The sequence below is a fragment of the Pipra filicauda genome, unplaced genomic scaffold (assembly GCF_003945595.2).
Source record: "Pipra filicauda isolate LSUMZ 115617 unplaced genomic scaffold, ASM394559v2 scaffold296_size2174093_pilon, whole genome shotgun sequence".
Classification (NCBI taxonomy): Eukaryota; Metazoa; Chordata; class Aves; order Passeriformes; family Pipridae; genus Pipra; species Pipra filicauda.
Genome location: NW_024104416.1, coordinates 1,894,354 through 1,912,369, shown reverse-complemented (window position 1 = coordinate 1,912,369; position 18,016 = coordinate 1,894,354). Strand labels below are relative to the sequence as shown.

The 18,016-nt window shown below is 38.7% G+C and overlaps 1 long non-coding RNA gene across 1 annotated transcript; it reads left to right on the top strand.

Moving 5' to 3' along the window:
• Positions 1 to 9,637: 9,637 nt before the first annotated feature.
• On the top strand, positions 9,638 to 16,219 carry LOC120323597. Its single transcript, XR_005564219.1, has 2 exons — positions 9,638 to 9,828; positions 12,127 to 16,219. It is a non-coding gene; the product is annotated as an uncharacterized LOC120323597 (long non-coding RNA).
• The last annotated feature ends 1,797 nt before the right edge of the window (positions 16,220 to 18,016 follow it).

Genomic DNA, 18,016 nt, shown 5'->3' with positions numbered 1-18,016 from the left:
CAGTTTTTTAAATTATGCACAATGGAATGAAAGTGTCCAAGGCCAGGTTGGACGGGGCTCTGAGCAGCCTGGTCTAGTGGAAGGTGTCCCTGCACATGGCAGGGGTGGAATGAGATGAGCTTTAAGGTCCCTTCCAACCCAAACCATTCCATATTTCTTTGACCCTATGAGTATTGCAATATCCAGTTACAAATAAAGCTGTTTGATTAGGTTGTTTACTGCTCTTGTGGTCTTTTTTTCCACCACTGATCCCCTGGCCAGAAGAAGCACTTACAAAGTTTGGTGGTGATTCCTTCACTGAAAATTTAATTAAAAATCTACTCTTTTTTTCTTTAACCAATAACTGTTTTATTGGTCCATCTCAGACAGTAAGCTTACTATTTTCCCTGAATCTTGACACAGGATGAATTCTGCAGGTTGTTAAGTGCCCCTGAAATCACAGCAGGCATTTTTTGCAAATCCAAAATAATTATGTTTTACTCTGCTCCTTCATCCCTTTCAGTGATGGGAGGTCAGGACCTACCCTACCATCAGCCGGAAGTTGCAGAGGATAAACTTGGATTCCAGAAGGAGAAATGTAGAAAACATTGAGTCAGCTCTTCTGAGAACCCCACCAGGGGCCCAGCAACATCATTTGCAGGCTAAACACTTTTAAAAGTCTTCCTTCAATATTTTAGACTCCCTAAAACCTACAACATAAAGGACCATATTATCAAAGATTAAAACAAATATCTTTTGTCTTAATGTCCTCTGAGTCGAGCTATTCTTAGAGGAAACATAAAAAAGGGAAAGAAAGAAATAAAGGCTGGCTGTACCACTTAGCTCTTTAGTGTATAGAAATAGCAATACTGGGCTAATAAAAATATTACTTAGCCAGATCCTGGGTTGGTATTCCAGTGGTACATAGACTTCTAAAACAGTATTTTAATATTGAATTCCCTAAATAATTATTCACTCTAAAATATATTCACTCCACAGAATTTTTCCTTTTATTTTCAGGGATTGAATCTGGGAGTCCTTATTAAGGTAAGATGCTGCAGAAATCCACAGGGCTTACCTGAGTTAAGAGCTCAGGAACTGGTCCTGCATATGCACATAAATTGCTTTGGGAGCTGAAAGATTGCAATGTAACAAAAGAAGAGTCCTTAATGCATGCAGGCTTCTGACAGTTTTTGCAAACGTCAAGGAATATGACACCTACCCTTAATGTGTTTCTGCTCTGATTATGAAACCCCAACTGCAAGGAGTCCATCTTTGCATATGCCAGATAAATCAGTTTTCCAGCCTGAGCTGTCTAGCATTTCTTTGAGTGGATGATGAACTTGTTAAAAATGAAATAGAGAGTAATGGGTACTTATAATTTAAATGAATCACTGCATGCAAAGTAATTTCTTTAAACTATCTGCCAGGTAAATCTTGAGTCACCAGCACGACACATTTGAAATTTTAAAAATGTGACCATATATTATTTAAATACTAGTACCATTAATTGACATTCAACAGAGCACAATTCATTGTTTAAGGGGAAAATCCCAAGATGCCTGTGCAACAAAAACTTCCAAAGTCAAGAGAAGTTACAGATGGAGAACAGGTTACAGAAGTCCCACTCTTCTCTGTCAGACAGGCCAAGCTAATGTTTACCTTTATCAAATTGCAAGGAAGAACTTTCAAACTTTGTATGATGAAGGGAAATGTTATCTACCTCATTATCTAGAGACCTTCTACTAGACAAGCTACAAAAGGCTCAGGAAGGTAAGCTCTGCTCTGCCCAGAGAATCAGGATTTTATGTACATGAGCTGTTTGCAGGCGCTGTACAAATGCACAGCCTTGCCCTGCTAGAGCTGGGTCAGTGCTGTGGGGGTCTGAAAACACCTCACTCTAAATGCAGCCTGACATATTTTGGATTGGTCAAAGCCATTAATTTTCACTATCTGCAGTTAAGATTTGGTAGTAAAAGTTTTCCCTTTAAGAACAGCAGCACACACTTTTAGGAAGAGGCATATCTGGGTAAGAACACGGGATGGGGCTGGTTGGCTGGAAAGGATTTGAGGAGGGGAGATTGTGTCCTGCTGTTGGGGGAGATTCTCTGCAATGTTGTTTTTCAATCAAATTTTCATCAATCCTGGCAGTAAAATTCAGGCATGTTTTCATATAAAGGCAAAGCAGCTGTGCAGATTTATCAATCTATTCAAGTTTTGTACAGGTCTGAAGCGAGGATGGGAGGTGTGTATATGAGCAGATTTGGGCTTGCAGGTATATTATCCTTCCCTTTGAAAATGTTGGTCAGTGCTTTGCAGCACCTCAAGAACAGCTCCCAGGACATGGATCAAGGAGACTGGGGGATGTAGTTCCAGCCTAATAACAGGATCAGGCTCTACATGGCTGTCACTGTGCACGTCACGAATTCGTCCTGGTGTGGTTGTTAATTATGTCTAATATTTGGGGCATCTTTCCACTGCTATAAAATGCTAAAAGATCAGATTACCTCATATACAGCTTGAGCCAAACACCCTTGTTCTAGGAAGTGCTTTTCCTATGGACATCTGAAAGGATGAGAGGCTGAGAGCTGTCATGGGTTTAGCTTGAGAGCATCAGTGAGACTGAAAACAGAAATGAAAAAAGAAAAATGCAATGAGTTCAACACAACACATTTAGAGTTTTTAAAAACACTTATTTCCCTTGACCAGATCTAAAGCAAAACAGTGTTATGCTCTGCTGTTATTTTGCTTTCATCACTGGGAAACCAGAGTGGATTTTTAAAGTGGATTAAGCAGTAGGATGGGGTCACATGAGGACTGATGCTAAATTGAAGAAAATTGAGAAGTCTGTTCTTCAACTACTGTTTTCTGTTGCATTTGAACTTATTCTTCCCATGGTGATTTTGAAAGCTTTACCTCACTCTAAAAATAGTTAACCTAATACTCAGTAATGCATTTGAAATCAATGAAGTTAAACAGGTATACAACTGGTGTAACTAGTATCACCTATTAGAACAAATTCTGAAATTATCTGGGTTGCTTTTAGTCAAAGGGTAGTGTCTCATTGACTTCAATGAGCTTTGAATAAAGCTCTAAAATTCTCTGTCTCACTAGATTTTAGATTTGTATAGTGAGAACAAAACAAGATAGTTCCACAAAAATAAATGGAGTTATACTTGTAGAGATTCAAGGTAGAATCAGAACTAGGATTACTGAAATGACATTTTTGGCAATGATAGTTTAAGAGAGTTCAAAATCAGTTTCCTGTTATGGCCTTTCTGGAATAGCATTTTCCTTCTGTTTGTTTTAGAAAATATTTTTAATAGAACAAAAGTGTTTTACAGGCATCATTCATATTACCAAAACCAACTGGATTTACAATTTCTTTTTATTACCATTATAAGAACACTAACTCAAGTTTTGGATGCAATGTAAGGCCATGGAACAGCAATAATCTTATTTTTAAAGCTCTACACATGTAGAATAGCTTAGTCTTTCTTCTATTCCATGCAGCCAAATGGCATTACACTTGGTAAATGCAGCTGACAGCCATGGTTTGACTTTCTCTTGTCTTCATGTTTCTAAACACAAAGGAGATTAGGCCAATTCTTCAGGTTACACAAACCCCCTCCAGTTTCAATGCATTTCAGCTAAAAAGCTGTGTCTGTTTTATTTGGCTTTCTCAGGCCCAATTACCATCCTCAGAAATGCTGCTGTAAATATTACAGGTGGAGTCACCCCAACACAGAACGCTCTAATAATATTTAGATGTTTGCACAGTTCACTGCTTGGCTTTGTTTACACACAATGCCAATCTTTCCGTGGACTTCAGTAGCCTTTAAACCTTTAAACTCTTAAACCTTTAAAGGCTACAACAACAGTCCCCGTGGAAAAAGCCACCTAAGTCAGGTCAGCTAGGACCCTTTGCTGGAATAAACTATTGAGGTTTTTCTAGGGAAATAATTTTCTTGGTATAAATAACCTGCTGCAAACTCAACATTATCAGAACAAAAAAAGACAAACTAACAAATCAGGAAATGCCAAACTAGAAGCTGGATTACACATTGAGTAGGCAGAGCCTTCTATCTTTCCAGAAGATGGGAAGTGTGTTTGGAATTGAAAGGTGCTGAAGGAGATTGCACCCTGCAGGATAGTGGGGTGCAGGGCTTGTGCCAAGGGGGTATGTGGGTACAGCACCTGAACAACCTCAGAACAACACAGGTGTCGCCTCAGCAGGAAAGTTTGGGAATCCATCTGGATATGCCCACTCTCCATAACATTTTCATCTACAGAGCATGGAGCATTCTGCAGTTTTGACTGGATGATTGGCATGGGGAAGAGGACACAAGCAAATCAGAATGTGCTCCCAAGGTCAGCTGTCGGGAAGGTGCCATCAGGGAAATTGCCACACTGAAGCTGCTGGTGGGCAGTTCAGAGCTTGCTGTCCTTTGGAAGGGATCATTACACTTGATTGTGTCTTTCCAGGTGATTTTTGCAATGGAGGGATGGCACTGATGAGCAGGGAAGGGATTAAATGCGGGCAGCTGATGAGAGTGGGACCTGATGAAGACGGTATTTCTTCCAGTCCCTGTATTTGACACGTTTGTTCAAATAGAATTACAGGAGAGAATTCTACTCTTTGTAAGCTCTGTTTGATTGGTACAATTTATGTTTAACATCTGCCTTTGATTTCCTGGCTTTATAAAGTTACTCTCATGGCTCCTATTATCTAGCCCAGACATACCATTAAGTTAAAACTGGTGAGGTGGGAAGGGCAAGATCGAGGCCAACAGCAGAAAGCCTTGACAAGTACAAGCTACCTGATCTTTAAACAAAGCAAGCAACTGACAATCTTTTATATATGTTTACATGTATATTTTGCCATTAAACATGATACAAGGTTTGTCACAGAAAGCAAAAACTCTATGAGCAACATGCCTTTGCTTTATTTTGAAATGTGTGCTTGGTGGAAGTTGCTGGGAGACAGTAGGGGAATGTCAGTGTTGAGAAATGGTTGGTTTTGTTCACACCTGTGTAATTTCCAAGCTGATGGGTAGTCTACACACAGACAGAACAAATATGGGACCGTGAACCTTTTTTTCTTTTGCTTCCCTTTAGAACTTTTTTCCAGCTGAAAATGAACATATTCCATCAGTGCAGAAACCCCAGAGTGCAAATGTAGTTTCCCATAGCTAAAGCAGAGCCCCCATAACTTCACACATGTCCATCATTCCTACCCATAAAACAGTTGCTTCAATGGTATTAATAAAATTGACAACTTGAACATTTCCTTAAGTGGCAAAGTGGGATATTTTTGAATATAACTTTTACTTAATATATTGTTCTGTAACAGTTTAGCCTTAAGAGTCGAATGATATTAGTCTGCTACACTGAAGAAGTTCTACGAATGGGCCATGGACTCAAATAGCTCCTGAGCATTAGTAAGATGCACATAAATGAGAAAGTACCACTCTTTTTAAGGTGAACACCTTCATTCCTAGGGACCTGTTGTAGTACTCCACAGCTTGTACTGGTGATAGGTGTCAGATGGTGACTGGAACCAGTGTCCAAGGGGAGGAACGGGGAAATGGAAACTTTAGAAAATGACACGATGGGAAACTACAGCAGAAAGAGCATTGAAGGCCTGGGACTATTTTAAAGTGTTGCCCCTCCCTGTGATATTTATGTCTGTAACAGCAGTTGCTGATATCAGTAAAATCACAAGCATTAGCTTCAGAGATTAAACTTGAGAGCCAGTGACTGAAGTGATCTATTGGCCAGATGCCACTGCTGCTACTGCACATCTGTGCACATCAGTGTTTCCACTACAGTGACTAAATCTAGAACAACTCCACTGGCCCTATTTCTAATTAAACATTTATTAAGAGAATGCTATGGATGTTATGGATATACAATGAAAGAATGGGTGGTACACTGTGCATAATTTTCCACACAGCTTGCTCACTGTATTTCATTTTATAATCCATAAAATGTTCTTTGCCATTTTTGTTATGAGATAATTTATAATACAAAATAAATTATGCAATCTAAAAAGTTTATGTATTGCTATACCATAATTGTATATATCCACTAGGTTGGTGACCTAATCTTCCAGAACTTCTTAAGCAGGCACGAAAAACATACTGCTAATGAAGTTTTAAACTTATAGACACACAGAATCATGGAATGGTTTGGGTTGGAAGGGACCTCAAAGACCATCCAGTTCCACTGCCATGAGCAGGGACACCTTCCACTAGCCCAGGTTGCTCCAAGCCCTGTCCAACCTGGCCTTGGACACTTCCAGGGCTGGGACAGCCACAGCTTCTCTGGGCAACCTGTGCCAGGGCCTCCCCACCCCCACAGGGAACAATTGCTTCCTAATAGTTAATGTAAACCTACTCTCTTTCTGTTTAAAGCCATGAATGTTTCACATACCTAATGGGGGAAATGCTAATTTATATGTGAGTTGATGCCAGTCAGTCTAGGATTTTCTAATGAACAGTAAAATAAATATACCAAAAGGTAAAGAAGATTCTAAAAATATTAAATTGTCTAATTTCCATCTCTCATCATTGATCAAAATACTGGTCTTGAGAGAGAAAAAAAGCATTTAAAGAAATTATATTTCTTCTTGCTTAATAACATTCTCTCTTTTTAGAAAAAGGCTTTTGTGAAAAAATAATTGATGTGTAAGTCACTATACTGTGTTATTCCAGAAGGATTTCCAATAAGAATTTATGCCTTGTGTTTCCTTATACAATTTTTTTTTTCTAAGAAAGGCTGACACTGTACTAATAAAGTCCATTGTTTAAATACTCTGCTAAGTGTTTCAGTATGCCTTTTGATCAAGGAAGGAATTTGGCCAGGCATCAGTAGGTTAACCAATTAATATGCACAAAGCAACAAATGTGACAGCGGGCACTTCCACTGAGCTGTAATTACACCGATTGTGATATAATACTGTTGGAATTCTGTGTCCTAATTGCAGATGTCTGGGATCTGGCAGGTCAGGTTCTCAGTGGAGGAGAAATTGGAGTCAAGGAATATGGGGAGTACTCTTAAAGCAGCTTATTTTAGCCCTGTGTGCAGCACCCTGGAGGCAGAGTTGTTGGCACTGGCAGTGGTTGCTCACATCCTTCTGCAGCCTCGTCCTGTCACCCGTGACCTCATCCAGGGCTTGGCTCTGCCTCGAGCACTGGCTCAGGTTTGAGAGATGAAGAAGACAAATTCCTGGGCTGTTCACCAGTACCTCCTCCATAAAAAACCCTCAAGCAAAAGCTGTGAAATGCTTCTTCACAAGCTACACCCCATTTGTATGCTATCAAAGCAAGCTGTAGAGAACTGACTCTCCTTCCCGCCTCGGGAGACTTCTGCTAAAAATAATGTAAGTTTTCTTTCCCTCAGTGCAGAAAGGATGGCCAGGTCACAGGGCTGAATAATCCTTACTTAGAGTGAAAAAACCACCTTTCTTAGAAAAAAAACTCTGGGACAAATTCTCCCTGTGAAGCCACACATTTCCATCTTGTCCTTACTGTGTAAAGGATAAAGATGTACAATCTGTTCCTCACTACCACTCCCTAAGGCCAATGCAGGTGAAGGGAGAGCTGGAGACGTTTTGTGGAAATGGGGGATGATGTACAATTGAAAAAAGCAGGTCAGGGTCAGGCGGGACAAAAAGGAATGAATAAAAGAGATGAAGGATGATGGGTGATGTACATTAGGATAACATTTACACACTATTCCTCTTAAAAGGACTTCATAATGCTCTGTGCCTCCTGAAAAGTCTCAACAGGCTTTTGGCATCAGCCAATTGTGCCATGGTTTGGGAACTAACTTGAAAAAAAGGCCACTGTGCAGCCTTTGAAAGACAGTTATTCATGATGGCAAGGTAAGTAATGAAATAAGAAATGAGAGACAACACCAGCACTACCACGATTCTAACACTGATTGATTGTTCATTCTTAAGAAGGGATTGATTAATTTTGTCCCAAAGTGATGCTCACCACCATTTTACTCCCCTGAAAATGGAGGTGTGAAGGTCCAAATATCACCCACCAGAAATAAAGCAATTAACATCTCCAACTTAGAACTCTATTAATCTCATGGCTACAATATTCAAGCCCAAAGCTATTTCCTAAAATGATGTATCTCTATTTAAATCTAAAAAAAAAAAACAAACTCTGTATCAATCAGACAACTTGTAGGGGTGTGGTTAATAAGAAGTACACATATTTATGGGGAGCACTCAGCTTTTATATAGCAAAATGCCCAAGGATATTATTGCCTCACGATAATCACATCCCATGCTGGGTTTTATTGCTTATAATTCTCACTTTCTTATTAAAAAGACTGTCTTCCATTAAGTTTTTTATATTATCAACCAGCATAGACAGTAACTGAACCTTATCTCTTGTCTTCAAAATAATTATTACAAGAGTTCAATTGTTGGTTTAGAAATCAATTATTTGGAAAATTCTCTCATTTTAGTGCTTCTCTAAAAGGAGTGGTTTTTATGATGTGCATGCATTTTGCTTGCAGAGCAAAGTGTACTCCCCAAATCCATCTGTCAAATTTGTGTGCTATGCAAATACATTTATGGAAGTAAACAGGAATGTGTCTGAAAGTGATTATTATATCCAAACCCTAGTAGTCAAAACGATACAAACACTTTTAAAAATGTTTTCGTGCTGTGGCATGTGTTGGGGAACAACCTTTGTTAGCTACTTGTTCCAGTTCACCAATTTATGTTGTCGTGGGGGAATGAGGGACTTTGGCCATGAGGGAAAAGGATCCCAACTTTTGAGGTCATTCACACTGCAGAAACACAGATGGGCTGTGGCTGGGACAACCTGGGGTCTGATGAAGGGCTGGGCCCCAAACCTGGCTTTGACTGTGTGATGAATTGTGCTGTTTTCCAGGCAAGTGGTCTTACAGTTCAGGATCCTACAGGTGGTAGAGGTGAGGACTGTTTTCTCCTTTGTTGTTCTTTTCTTCTTTTCTTGCTTATTAACACTGGTCTGGAGATATTGTTCCTGAACATGACATAGCTGACATGTCCACAAATAATTCTGACCTGATATAAGAGAGAAAAAAAATCATAGGAAGGATAATTATCACTGCAACGGGGGAGTCAAACAGGGAAGTCTCCAAACGTGGAAGTTCCCAAGTCTGCCCTGGTTTGAATTTGGAGGTTGGAGCAGGACTCCTCTTGTGATCCCTCCCAACCAGACTCTTCCTGTGATCCTGTGAAAGTTTGATGAGGCACCACAAAGAGTCACTCTAGAAAGGAATTCCCAGCTCTGTGGACCGTGGGACTTTGGCTGCTGACTCTGCCATCAGCATTTCTCAGAAAGAAAGGATATAAAAAAATAAGTGAAAACTTATCCACCCCTAAAGCAGAAGAAGCTGACAAATAATAAATAAATGAATAGTAAAAGCTCCAGGGTTACAATCCTGAGAGATGTACTGTTTGAACTACATTCAGTTATCTGGGAGCTGAAAGACTAAGGGAACATGACAAAGCAGTGGGGTTTTAGTATATTTATAGTTCTTTCATATGTAAAAGAACCAGTTCAATGCCTCGGGCAAATTCCAACTGGTATTTTGCACAATCCCTCCAGAAAACAGGTTTCATTTCATAGGCTTGCTGGTTCAATCTGTTCCTGCCAAAGAGTCATTTTTAAGGCACGTGAGTGAACACTGCAGAGCAAATACTGTATTCCAGCTGCAGGAATACCAGCCTTTATTAGACAGATGGGACTAAACACACAGGTCTGGGACTTCTTTTGGAAACTTGCTGTGTGAGGCAGAAACTCTAGACCAAGAGCATTTTGCAGGCTGAATCCAAAGGTAAGATTTCTTTTTCCCTTTTCACCTAGTTGCAGCAGATCACCTGTTGCTTACACAACCTGTTAATACTTTTTGCATACAACAGTCAAAATGAAATGGAGAATAAGACCTTTATCTGGTGACCTGTATTTGGCTGAGGGGTTGAGGCAAGAACTTCTATCCAAATGCCTGAAACAAACCCAGAACTGAGATATGACCTTTTAGATTAGAGGTGTTAAGAAGACAAACATAACCAAGGTGGAGTATGTTGTGGGGTTTTTTTGAAATTTGATTCTTTGTCAGGCTTTTAATTACTCTAAACCAATGATGACAGTTCTGACTGCTGATGGTGATGCTGATGCCTAGATTTATATGCTGAAGATTAATTCAGCCAGTCCATATCAGGGTACAGTATTAATTGAAGCAGAACTGCATGAAGGAAATCTGCTCAACATTTAGCACTGACTTGTGGCAAATGTTCTCAACTTCCTATTTTTATCATGTGGCAAGTGAACAGGGAACAATTTAAAAGGCACCAGATCTGTGACAAGAATGGCATTTTCATTTTTCTAAAGAATTTGTAATTTCAAAACTGTTTTCATGCCCATCAGGAAGCAAATCCTATCACTTCAAAAATCTCCATGAAAGAAGATTCCAACCGTAACAAACCAAAATACTGTCTTGGGCCAGCTACTGACAGATTTTATTTTGACAAAAATCAAAATGCTTCATTTGGTTGCAACTGCACTTTAGTGCAGAATACAAAATAGAAATGAAGACCTCATTTGAAAGGAAAAAATAATAATATTGTTAGAAAATATAAAAGCTGGGCAAATCAAAAAGTGCTTCATCAGCCCATGCCCCTGTTGTTGCCAAAATTGAAATTCGACAAAATTAACGATCTTTCACAGCCTTTAGGTATGAGAAAAATACACTTCCCAATAAAATTTTTTAAAAAAATACTTTCAATAAACACTTAAAAAATACCTTAGGTATTTTCTGAGCAATCAGTTCTTGATATTGCACCTTTTAGATACCAGAGCCAACAGACCCTCTTGGACACAGCTGCAGCTCTGTGTGCTGTACTGCCACAGCTGGTTGCACTCCAAATACCTTCCAGCATAACTGTGGATAAGATTCCAAGAGGCAAGACAGAGGATGAGAGCAAATGGGCAATAGCCAAGAGACTCAGAAGTTTCCCAAACTCTTGCCACTGTTAAAGTCTTTTTGGTAACATCCTGACACCAACACCCTTAGGAAAATCAGTGATTTTGTATTAAATGTGTAATTACCTGGGTTCAGCTTCTGCTTGAGTAATCTCTTGAGTTCAGTATTTCCTCTTACTCAAACCGTTGTACTGTAACAAAAAATACTGTACCAGCCTTTTATTTTGTCCTTCTGGCCCTTGGAATAGGATCCCTCTGTTCTTAATGCACGACAATATATTTGAGAAGGAATATATTACCATTTAGCAGGTCAGATTTTAATACAGTCTCCAGTGTAAATTGGGAAATGCTCCAATGAGCTCCATGAGTTTACACAAGTAATCTGCTCATAGCCTTGCATTCCTAATTAGTGCACAGGGCCAAAATGTGGAGACTCTTAAAAGTTAATAGTAGTCATTTATTTATACAAGGATACAGTACTACTATATCCATATTTCAGGCTTCTGCAAGCAGATGTAAGTCAAGGAAGGTGTTACAGACAAAGAAAATATACTCCTACACAGAAAAAGCTGGTTGCATTTTACAGACATTTCTAGAGTGCATGCTCCAGGAACAGAGCATTCATCAAACTACTTATTATTCTTTACATTTAACAATCACACTGGAACTGTTTCTGTCTTATTTTAAGAAACATAATTTCTCATTGACCTTAGATTTCTGAAAATGAGGTAGAATTAGGTATAGTATGTCAAACTGGAACACCTGTTTAGTAACATAAACATATTTAAATATCAACCTTTCCCTTTGATTGGTTTTTGTGGGAGCAACTACTGATTAGAAACAGAAATTTCAAACCATGACCTTCCATGGCAGGAGCTAAGATGTCATGCCATTAAATTCTGATATGGAATCATCTCATTAACTAAAAAGGGCAGTTTTCAAAAAAGGTTTTTTGTTTGTTTGTTTTTTTTTTTTTTAATTTTAATTTTGCAAATCACCATGACTTGCACTGTTGGTAAAGAAACCTTGAAAGCAAACTTTCTGGTCTTTCTCCCTGCTTGCATAAGGCACTATAGTCAACATGTCTACTATGAACAGAAACAAAACACACCAAAGGCATCAGTCATAACAAAAATCTTCCTTTTTCTTGTAGAGATGTTTTGAATGAGCAGTGGTGGTTTTTATTTTTTTTGTGGCACAGCTCTCTACTGCATTGGAAAGGACAGAGTTCAGAATACAGGTAAGGTTGTTAGTCTAAAGAGCACCTGAAAAGGGAAAATCTATTTTTTTGCTGAACATTTATTACAACAAACACCAACTGTTCAAATCCCTATTTTTTCTAATAAATCCTTTGTTGGTGTTGAAGTTCAAACTTGGAGCAAATGCAGATGCAAAGAAATTATGTATTTGGGGATTTTTTTGGAACTATAATCTTGTCAGAACAGATTATCAAATGATCAAAGCAGCAGCAGGATGAATTGGGGTTTAAACGTTTATGGAAAAGCAGTTATATTGTAGGATCACACTTTTTAATAGACTAAAGGCATTAAACAGACCTTGTATTAGACTTTGAAATTAATGGGTCACTGTATAACATTCCAGTCTTCATAGATTGATAAGATTAATGCTTGCTTATATAGCAAATTCAATGGCTCATTTAATTTCATATGAATGTTTAAAGTTAAATTGCTTTTGGATTAAGTCTAAACTCATTATTAATTTTAATGTCTGAAAGAACTTCCATTTTTCTTTCATTTTATTTAATCAAGTGCATCATCATTAAGTGAAGGCTATGAACTTAGATAGTGGAGAAATAAGGAAGTTTATTAATTTAGTTTTAAAAAGATCTATTTGTTAAAGTTTAATTCAGTGACCATTTTAGGTTCAATAAGAAGATGGGAAAAATAGTGACTGCAGCCTATTCAGTTTTCCCATAATAATGTTAGAGGGAGTGGGCGCTTTTGGGCAACCTGTTTGCAGCACATTCTGAAAATTTCAAAGGTAAATTTTGTATTCACATCTCTTTGCATTTTGAAAGATTGATTCTCCTTCATTGTAACTCAGTGGGACTTTTGCTAACACCTGGCTCACAATGGCTGTGAATTAATTGATTTCAGTGAATACACACCAGTTTACATCAGGTAAGGCCCTGACTCTTCACTGCCCACTGATGTACTGGAGCACACGGCTGAGAAAAGACTTTTCCTTTATACTGCATTAAACTTCAGGAGTCTGAGTGCTGAGTAAAACCTACAGGACACTTTCAGATGGAAGAAGACACAGTAAGTCACTTATCAAGAGAAACCACGCCTGGGTTTGTGCTGTCAGTCCATGCAGAGTGCCCTCTATTACCATACACAGTCACTTCTATCACACAATTAGACACTGTGCACTAATTACAAGTTCCAGAATAAATATCTCTTTAAAAACACTCACGCATCCTCTTATTATGTAAAACTTAATGCATTTGATGAGGAGCAAGGCTGAGGGACCACAAAACCCCTCTCTGGGATTTACCTGGAACTATCAGAGTTTAAGAGTGTTAGCTAATGAATTATTCAAAGTGAATTAATAGCTTGGGAGAGTCCTTCACCTGTCTGACACAGCTTCATTTTCCCTAGATAAGGTTTCTCAGCAGAGTCAGACATTGCAAACAACTTGGTTTTCCCTTTTTAATGTGCGTGTGAAAACATGCACAACAGACAATTAAAAATGTATTTCCTTGCATAATAATCATGATTTCATCCAGCTGTAATGCGATTTAAAGATGGACCTCTGAAGGCTTTGCGGTGGAGATACAATCACCAGCTGATAACCTGATCATATCCAAAACCCAGGACAGAAACAAAACCCAGGGCAAAACCAGGCTGCTGCACCCGAGTGCTCTGTTCTCTAGGCACTATTGCTGGTTTGCTCAGAAAGCAAGCACAGCTTTCCATAGAGTATGAAATAAAATTTTAAGTTAATTTTCCTTGTCAATTGTATATAAAATGCATTTTTTTAATGAGAAGAGATATTGTGCTGTATTTGTCGGTTCTTTCCCACTGAATGTCTTATTCAGGAGCTGAAGAACAGTTTGCCTGTTGTAGTGCTGCTGTCTTCTATTTATTTATGGGTTTATTTAATTAAGAAGAGGCACCTACTTTTCTTTATAACTGACTTTGCATGGTGTGTCTAATGCCAGTATCTCATAGTTTGCAAATGGTGTGAGTCTGTGTGCATGGGCACACACACCTACGAAGAATTGCAGCTTCGTGGCTTAGTTTGTGATTTACTGTAAATTGTTAAGCACTTCTAAATCAGAACACTCTCTTATAATGCTTTTTACAGTATTTGAATTAGTGCTAATCATATAGTAACAGAATAAATTCAAATCAGGTCTATGTCCTCTTCCTGGATGTGTCTTTATATAAGAAAACAGAAAACCATTCCCAGATCTTCTAGTAACCTGTCACCAAAATGGGACGTTTCAAACTCAGTAATGACTTTCACTCCATGCTGAGTCAGGGACAAATGAAATTAAGATTTCTCCCCCCTTCACCTCAAATGTCAGCCGTGTGGAACACAGGAATATGAGATGGATTTTATGGTGTGCTGCTCCTCCTGCGTTCCCTGAGAAGCCACAGGAGTTATTGCTGTGCTTTCCCTTCCGTCTCACATGATGGGCAGCAAACTGACCTGCCATCAGGGTGGTGGAATTTGTTGCTGCCTTTGGTTTACAGCAAATTACTGCTGCCCTGAAGCAAAGGAGGAGCACAGAGGGAGTACATGTCCCTGAGGCACATCTCCTTTGAGGTTATTCCAGGAGGGACAGCAGTAGTTCATGCCTTTTTTTTTTTTTTTTGATCAACAACTATCTTTGAAAATAAATCTTCTCAAGAGTCCCAGGAGATTTGATACAGCCCCTCAATCACTAACAACTCTCAGGGGATGCTGCTGCAGAACATCCAATCCTCTCACTCCCCTTTCTCCTCTGGGGAAGGCCGGTTACAGCTGGGGTTAAAGCAGACAGCAAGACGGGAAAAGAATATGGACTATGGGCTGGAATAATGAAAATAGTAATATAACATGGCATCAGTAGTGACATGGAGGCTGAAAGAGCAGCAGTGCTGTAGAGATCAAAGCAGTGGGGAACAGTTCTTTGTACTATTAATATCTCCCATATTTTTAAGTGGAGAAGAAACGTAAAAGCAAACTGTGTACTGTTTTCCCTCAGGCCACCACCATTAGAGGCACTTGATAAGCCTGGTAAGCTCCTACAGAAGGACAGCAGCCCACTGGAGTATTGAGTATAGCATGTACTATCTAAAAAGCTAACATGACAGATACAAGGCAAGGCAAGCATTCAATTTGGGCTATCATGAAAAGAAAGAAAGCCAAGAAAAGAATCTTTAGTGACAGTTCACTGAGGAAATGGCTCTGCTGTGTCTGGGAGCTTAGCCCTGAGCCAGGAGAGTGCCAGTGCTCTGTGCCAGTGTGCAGGGACGGGACACAGTCCTTATCAGGAGCAGGCTGGGGAAACAGAGACCTTCCCAAGATTTTTGTCAGGTCTTTGCTTTCTCTCCTCCTTATTCTTGATGAATAACTCTTAAGGCATCTGTCTTTTATTTTTAGCTGGACCAAAAAGAAACTGCATCCTTCTTGTTACTGCCCTTCACTGTTAGACCAGAGACACGTCACGTGTACAGGACCAACCTTCACCTGGTGGCTTGTTTTCTTCCATAAGGGTGGACTGTAGGTCTTGTTAACCCACAGAAGAGACAATTTTCTTGCCTGTGCAGGGAATCAAGTGAATTTTTTAAAACCAAGTAATTTGCAAAAAGGGATTAAGAGTTAACATGGGTGTCTAGAAATGGTACAGGGCAAAGAGTGGGGTCATCTGGTTTGTTTTACCCTTACGGTCCTTATTTCCCTCACTCTCTTTCCATACTTTCTGTATTTTATGTATTTCCCTCTGTGGCTTCAAGGTCTTTGGAGGTGGAACTGTCTCCCCATAACTCAGCAGGGCTCTGGGAGGAGGAGGTTTGACCATGGTTGTATCCATGGTTAACATCAGAGCACAAATCATAATTTTAGAAGCCGGATTACTGAGTGAAACACTTGCCAAAGAAGACAGTGGATATTGTAAGAGCAATGCACGGCCTGCTTGACAGAGATTGAATATAAATGTATCCTTAGATTATAAATAAAAGAACTGGTTTAATTTATTTCCAACAAAATAAACTTTTATGACAATATCAATGAAATAGAGCTTTGCTTATTTTTACGTCTTATTAAGAATTTCTCATTAAAACTTCTTATGAAAACTTCAACTGGTTTTATCAAAATTGTGTATTTATTTCAACATTAAAATTTAATTTAAAATATTCTGCATTTTTATTCACATAATTTCATGATCTGTCAGTAGTAAAAAATGTGATGCTGTATTTTACATAAGAGTATAGAAAACAGCTCCTTCTCTATTGTACTGATAAAGAAATCAGCAAAGTCTCTGATGATGCTTTTGTTCTTAGCAAATTCTCCCATTCACTGTCATTTCTTTAACCAGACTCTGACATCGAAATAATAAAAAATAAAAAGACAATTTTAAACCTAAACTTTGAGTTTGAAATGCACATTGCTTTTTTGAAGCAGCTATTTAGAATTTTCCTTTTGTCGGAAAGATATTTGTTCCATTTCTGAACAAAATTGAACTTCAAGATGTCCACACTTCCCAAATAGAAATTCTATATTCTGTTCAGCTCTGTTTAAAAATTCAGCATGTTACGTGGTGCTCTCATTGCTCAGAATAGTGCTATTTAGGATTGTGCTATTTGTGGAATATTTGACAATTATTAACAAAATATCATTTCAGCCTAGCTTATAACTTCAGTTCAAATTCTATTTGATAGTGTTTATGTGCAAGCTGAAGTGCTTTTCATGTGTTACAATGACATCTTCAGATGTCTTGCACTATCTCACAGTTTTCAAATGAGGCAGCTCAAACGGGGCTCTTTTTAGTGGCAATTTCATGAAAATCATCTAAAGAAAAAGGTTATTTAGAAGTAAATGGAGGGGGGGGAGAGCACGAAAAGTAGATGAGGCAATGCATTTCCAGGTAGGTTAAATGTCAGATTAAAATTCAAAGAAGCAATAACTGCTGTCAGATTGGAGTTACTGAGAAATGATGGGTCTGACTCCATAGATGCCATAGAAGCTGCTGTATTTGGTCATTTCAAAAGCTGAATGGGGCAGATTCTCAGTGGATGTAAAACTTTAGAAGTCTTAAGATATGTCAAATGGAAGAAGATGACAATTTATATCGGATGGAGATCTGACTTTTGCATTACTCACGTCAGAATCACAGAATCACTGAATGGTTTGGGTTGGAAGGGACCTTAAAGCTCATCTTGTTCCACCCCCTGCCATGGGCAGGGACACCTTCCACTAGACCATATATTATACATGCAATGTATAACATACATATGCAAACATATCTAATATGTTGCACTACTTATATGACCTTCCCTTAGTGTTAAAAGATGGTCCTATCCTTACACTATCAAAAAACCTTATATTTTTTTTAACAAAGGGATAAGATTTTGATATATTTGGTGTGCAAATAAAATGCAGGCTGTATATTTGTCTCAAACTATGTATTGTGTCTGTGCTTGTCCAAGCATGTCCCTGCTGTACAAAAGACTTGCTTGAGCTTATAAATGTTCTCTACTTGCCTTTCTTTTGGCAGGCAGAGAGATTTTGGTATTGGAGAATCATCCCCTCATGTAAAAACATCATATAACAAATTGCCAGATTGGTGGTGGAACAGCACAGACTTCACATTTGCCTCTCTCCCTGTAGTGCTTTGGCTTTTAGGAACAAATATGCACATTTCCTTATTGGTCTCTAGCAAAATACATGAAGAATGTTTTTTTTTCCTTTACCTTCCCCATCCTTTGTGAATTATGGAGTAGTAAGCACGTTTTTAAATACAGCTTTGCAGCCAGAGAGATACAGCTCTGCTCCTTGCAAGACAAATTGAAGCTCATTTATGAAAGTACATC